The sequence below is a fragment of the Sapajus apella genome, unplaced genomic scaffold (genome assembly GCF_009761245.1).
Source record: "Sapajus apella isolate SASKATOON/1434 unplaced genomic scaffold, GSC_monkey_1.0 scaffold69, whole genome shotgun sequence".
In the NCBI taxonomy this organism is placed as follows: domain Eukaryota; kingdom Metazoa; phylum Chordata; class Mammalia; order Primates; family Cebidae; genus Sapajus; species Sapajus apella.
This window is the reverse complement of record NW_022437009.1, coordinates 1,174,610-1,180,776: the sequence shown is the minus strand read 5'-3', so window position 1 is coordinate 1,180,776 and position 6,167 is coordinate 1,174,610. Positions and strand designations below refer to the sequence as shown.

Genomic DNA, 6,167 nt, shown 5'->3' with positions numbered 1-6,167 from the left:
GGAAATGAGAACTTCTGAGCCAGCTCACAAAGCATCAGAAAGTGTTTGCTATCCAGAGGCAGAGAGAAACAAAATAAGTGTTTATTTCCACAGCCTTCTCTTGTCACCAGGTTTCATTCTGTATCTCCTCTCCTTCTGGTCTGCACCAATTAAGAAACATTAATATTTACTGGGCTTTTTACTCCGTGCCTGACCCCGTCCTAAGTGCTCTACCTGGAGCTGTGTCACCCGCTCCGAGCACTACAAGCCAAGAACTAGGATTACCAGCTCCATTTTACACATGAGAAAACTGAGGTGCGAAGGAGTGAGGCGGCTTGGCAAAGATTTCACAGCTTGTAATGCAGGTAAAATTCTAAAAAGAATTCTAGGGCTGGAATTCTCAGCACCTCTACCCTCAGCTCTTCGCTGTGCACACCTGGGCTCTCTCTGGTTGCAACTGACTCAAGTAACTTAGCAGGGAAAGATGGAGCCCTGATGGAACTGTCTTACAACGACCAAAAAACCATGCCTGCCCAAAAAATCTAAAATACACGTGAGAGGACTTCAAAGCATCCTTTCCAGCAAGGGGATGATGGGGCAGTGTCCCGCACTCTGACAGTACTCAAAGCATGGCCCAGCCAGGTGCCCAACAGAACACTATCACTGCAGAAGCCACAGCAGTTGCTTCTAGGAAGAGACCCTGGAGGCAGTTGCCTAGAACTAGGGGCAGTCAACTGGGATCATGCTGCTAAGCTCTTATTCTGCTCAGCGGGTCCCCGCTGCTCACCTCAGACCAGCCCTTGGCCAGCCTTCTCTCTCGGCCTCCAGTCAGCTTGGGCTCAAAAGCATCCGCCTTTGCACTGCTTTTACCCTTTATTGACTCAACCCCAAAGCCACCTGTTCTCTGAAGGTTTCCGGACCTTTAACCCCACCCACCAGTATTCTCTTGGCTGAGGATCCCCCACCACTTGTAGGCTGGTAACAGCAATTACATCTTAAGTAGAATTTGCCCTTGCAGTGGTGGTCTGTAGCCAGTGCCAAGCAGACCATCTCCGCCTGCCAATTGGGAGCTCCCTGAGGACAAAGTGTGTCAATACAGCATGGGAGCTATCTCCATCACTCTGTGATGGCCTCTAGTGGGACACAGCTGCCTATGGTGGGCCCTCAAATGTTTCCAAACTGAGTTTCCCCTCGCCCACCCCCAAACTCACACACACACACACACACACACACACACTCACAGGGCTCAACTCAGGGGTCTTCCGTTTTTTTTAATTGTCATCCCTACACCTCAGATCCACTTGAAATGCAAATAAGAAATGGTCTTAAGGTTCGGAGACTTATTGGTGTCAATTATTTATCAGAGTAGCTGAGGACTTGTAAATCAGATTCCTCTCGAGAGAAAAAAGACAGGGAAACCTCACAGGTCCTTGGAGACAAATGGAAAGGTGCAGCACCCCAGAGTTCAGAAGGAAAACCTCAGCCTGGGAAAAAAAAGATTTGGCTTAATTTGAATGGCTCCTGTCAAGCCACAGACCAGCCTTGGGAAGCACAGCTGGATGAGAGAGAGACAGACCCCACCCCATCGAAATCCCCACCCCACCCCTCAAAAGATGCACCTTGGCAGTGATGCCGCAAAATCCCTCTAGACCTCTGGGCTTAGAGGAGTTCCGCTTAGGGGAGTGAGTTTGGTCTTATTTCAGCCGCCTGGGTGGCTGCAGCTTCCTCCCCTGGCAGAGGCCACAGGTCTAGCTCTTTCCCACCCTACCCTACTCCAGACCCCTCCCACCTGCCCCCAGCAAAGGCTGGCCTTGGAGGGCCTCCTGGGCTGCTGGGAGTAAAGGAAGCTTTTGGGGGTTGGGGGGAAGAAGCTAATCCCTGGGACACCCTGGACCAGGCCCCAACCACTGCTTCCTGTGGGATCCAGAAGGGAACGGGAAGAGGGTGAAATGCAAGACGACCTCCCCTCTTTACTCTTGCCTTTTCCCCATTTTGGGTTTCTCAGTGGAATGTTGGCAGCCTCTTGGGCTACTTTTTCTTTCCCCTTGATGGCAAATCCAGTCTCACTGGCCGTCTTGCTCTGTGCAAACGCTGCATTAAAACTCTGAGGTAAGGTGTTGTCTGGGTTTCCTTGGTGCGGATGTCCAGTCGTCTGCCCTGTGCCGCCCCTGGATCTCCCTCCTATCCTCCCTAATGACTCAGCCCGCTGGGGGAGCTTCCTCAGTGCTACAGATGCATTTTTTCACCCAGCCAGCTGACTGGGGCAGCCTCTCCTATCATCCAGGGACCCCCATTTGGCTTCTTTCCATCTATTTTTCCTGAATTTTTTAAACCTATGACGGGAAGCCCAGCTGGTACCTATCTCCTGGGGAAGACTGTGGGGAAGGTGAGTAAGTGGAAACCTTAGATGCTCAAAGGAAAGGTATGTGCAAAGTGGAGTCACCGAGACCTCACCTGGGCCTTGGGCTCTGGGAGGCTCCTGAGGGCTCTGACACCAGCTGCTCCTGTTTTGCTGCCAGTTTCCCCACAGCATCCCCCACGGGCTCTCTCTAGGGCTGGAGATGCCGGTGGACAAGTATCCTAGCAGCCTCTGTGGGCCTGAGGAATGTGGATTGCAGCCCTACGGAATGGAGAAAGGCTAATGAAACCTAGGCGAACATGACAGGGAATGGAAGAAGATGGAATTTAAGAAAAAAAGAAGGAGAGGAATGGAAAAAAGAAAAGGAATGGAGAAAGGAAAAAAGGGAAAGAAAAATAGAAGGAAAGTGGTTAGCACTGCCTCTGGGTTACTGAGACCCTGGCCACACCTCTGTCTGGGGCATATATCAGTGCCCCCCACCTTGGCCCGTTTTCCCCAAGCAGCTGGGCACTGTCAGGATTTGAGGTACTGGCAGGGGACTAGGGGTTCTAGAACCTGTCTTCTGAGCAAGTCCATCACATCATGTATAGCAGAGCCAGGATGGCCCACTGCCTGGGATTTGAAGGACTGGGCAAAGAGTTCCTAGCACAAAGCAGCCTCCTGAGGAGACTAGGAAGAGGGAGAGTTGGGGATGAGGGGAGGGGTGTGGCTGGAGGAACCAGCCAGCAGACTGAAGGCCAGGTAGGGGTGGGTCTCCTGAACTCCTTTCTCCAACACTGACGTGTTGGAGACAGAGTACCCTGGGAGGCCAGAAAGCACTAGTTATCAGGAGAAAAGGCCAAGAGGCTGAGGCCCCAGGAAGTGGAAGACCCAGCAGGGCCCAGAGCAGTGGGAGTTTGGCCAGGTTGACCCAGGCACAGAAGGGAGGGATCTTGGGCTTAGCGCGAGGGTAGGAGAAATTAGTGGGAAGCCGAGATGGGTTTGGCGCTTTAAGTAGTTAATATTTTCCCAAATCTTAATCCAATTTGAGGTTATTAGGCAAAGTGCTGAGAAAGGTTGCACATCAGACTTATTCCAGTAAATCTCTGTGCTCTGAGTGGCAGGAAAGACGCGGGAGAACTAGCTAATATTGGCCCTCCACTCACTGAGTCTGAGGCGGCCCCCACCCCTCCACTATTACGGAAGAGGGTGCAGGGCTTTTGAGTTTTCCTCTCCAAGGCAGCAGATGGTCTTCTCTCTGAGCTCCTCTCCCGTCTCTTCAATTCACTTCCCCAAACTGGAGCCTCAGCCTTGACTTTCCCTCCTGCACTCCCCAAGCCCCCACAGTAAGCCCAGCAACTCCTGGTCAAAGACAAATAAAGCCCACCTTCCTGCCTGGGGTAAAACTGGTTCCCAGGTGGAGGGGGACAGAGAGAGGAGACAGAGAGAGAGGGAAGAGGGAGGATTGTGGGGTAGAGAGAGAGAGAGAGAGAACAAAAAACAACCAAAGTTGGTGGGGGGCGGGGGCGGGGCGGTTTAGAAACCTGGCGAAGAGGAAGGCAATGCAAACTGCAAACCCGGGGGAAACAGATGTGCACGCTGCCCTCGCCTCGCCCCGGCATAGCCTAGACAGCCGCTCTTCATCTCTGTGCCCGCGGAATTGCATTATTTTCTCCCCGGTCCAATCATCGTTTTACAGGAAAAAAATTAAAGAAATATAAATTGCTGCTTTGCAAGATCAAAGTCGACACTTTGATCGACTTTCTGGTGCATCTGGAGGAGCGGAGAGATGGGGACGAAAGAGGGGGAGAGTGACGCAGTCGAGGTTGCCCAACTTCAAAGTGTTCTCAACACTGCATTTTGGCTATTGTATTTTAAATGCTCTTCTCCAGAAATTTTGCAGGGTGCGCAGCGGGGAAGGGAATAGCTTCAGAGCTTGTGAAGAAACCTTGCCTTGACCATTTCTGCGCGCCCCCAAGGGACTCAGAACCCTGAGGCTCTTCTAGAGACGCCGACTTGCCCAGCGCGCGGGGTGTACATGGTGAGGAAGAGAATGAAGGGGGCTTATCCGGATCTGCAGCGTCACCAAATACACCAATAAACCGTGAAGAAGCCACCAAGTCGCCATTCCCCTACTCTAGCTCAAAGCTAGAAGGATAGCTGAAGGCTCCTCCTGGTCAATTGTCCCTGCGCTCAGGCTAGCTGTTCTACCGGAAGGACTGGGGATATTCAGATTATTTGGGAGACCTAGATCAGCACCACGTTTTCCAGGCAGAGGTTAGCGGGGTTCTTAATTGTGGAATTGCTTCCTTGTGACCCAGCCACGTGGGGGACTACAGAGGCCTGGTACGTGAGGCCGCAGTTCCCTCCGTCCTCACTGCGCTTTCCGTAATCGAGGAGCTGATAGATGCGGACCAAGCAAAGGGCTCGAAAGTGTAGCTGGGACTCCCACGCCGGAAGCCCGGAGAGGCACGCTGCGAGTTCGCAGGGCGTGGGAGGTTTTTTCTTGCTGAAGAAGCTGAATCTAGGGGCTGAGTCCCCGGGAGGGGCTGGCCGCCTCTAAACTTTCGCCAGATTATCTTGGAGCCAAGCGGCCGAGATGCGGAACCTGTCTCCGGAGTGAGATGCGCAAGGGGACAGCCACGTCCTCACCGCGCTCCCAACGCCCTTCGGGGCGGGTCCTGGGACAAGCCGGAGGACTAGGCTTCTCCCACAGCGCCGCCGTCTTTCCAGGAAAGACCCAAGTGCGCGATGTCAGTCCGCTTGCCCTTCATCTGAATTGTCCTTATGTGGCCATTTCTGTTTTAAATTTAAATTTTTTTCTGCTAAAGAAGGTTGGGTTAAAGCAGCTGAGAGCGCGCCTGCTCTTTCCTGCCCTGAGTTCTACCTCTCCCTAGCCGCCCACCGGTCTGCATCTCCGATCTGGGAGCTATCCCCACCTTGGGAGGGTGGGGCAACCGTGTTATTCTCATTTCCAGATAAGGAAACCAACGTCCCTACCACTTGATGTTAAATGGTCCCAGGTTCCTGAGCCGCAAAGCTAGGACCATTACCTAGGTCACCTAAAATTGTATGTTCTTTCCACTCCCCCGAGGGTGATTCTTTGCCTGCCTCGCAGGCCCTTCTCCCACCCGTCATTCGAAGTCCTCGACCCCGCGGCAGGCCCTACAGCTCTGCGCTGGCCTGCGCGCACCGCCCTCACAGCGCGCGCCAGGCATCTCACCTCAGCCAGGCAGGTGCAGAGGTGACAGGCGCGGCAGCCGCGGTTCGTCCGGCTGAGGGGCAGGAGTAGGCTGGCCGCCTCCTTCTGCCGCCCGGCGGCTGAGGGGGCAGGGGAGGGGGAACAGGGCTGGGAAACTGCCGTCAGCGGGTCCCGGCCCCGCCTCCCGAACACAACGTCCAGGAAACCTCAGAACTTTCTATTGTCTGAGAAGCTTCACTGAATAAATTGTCCCTAAAACTATAGCGCTGCGAAGAGCCGATCCGGGCAGGTTCCAGTGCGGCCCTGTGCCCCAGAGCCTGCCTGCCAGGAAGTGTGACCGGAAGCCCCCCACGGTCAGGACTACGGAGGAGAGAGGAGTTCGGTGCCTTAGTGCCGCCCTGCGACGCCCCCGGAGCAGAGGGATCCAGGCCTAAACTCGTGGGTTCCGAAAGGGCAAGGGATCACAGTCTGGCATAGGCGGGCGCAGATAGAAAGCACGTCTTTCTTGGAACCCCCTGCCAGGGTACCCAACCCCAGGGCCAGGGTTCCTGGCGTTTCCAGAAGAGACTGAATTTGTCAGGATTCCCCTCTCCGGAAGGTGGCTTTTCGTGAAGTTTCACTCTTCCTGGTCTGCACAGAAGTCAGTCT

The 6,167-nt window shown here is 54.1% G+C and overlaps 1 long non-coding RNA gene across 1 annotated transcript; it reads right to left on the bottom strand.

The window, feature by feature from the left end:
• Positions 1-4,610: 4,610 nt before the first annotated feature.
• On the bottom strand, positions 4,611-5,656 carry LOC116531215. The gene is made up of 2 exons (XR_004260314.1): positions 5,541-5,656; positions 4,611-5,142 (listed from the first exon to the last, which is right to left on the bottom strand). It is a non-coding gene; the product is annotated as an uncharacterized LOC116531215 (long non-coding RNA).
• Positions 5,657-6,167: the final 511 nt, after the last annotated feature.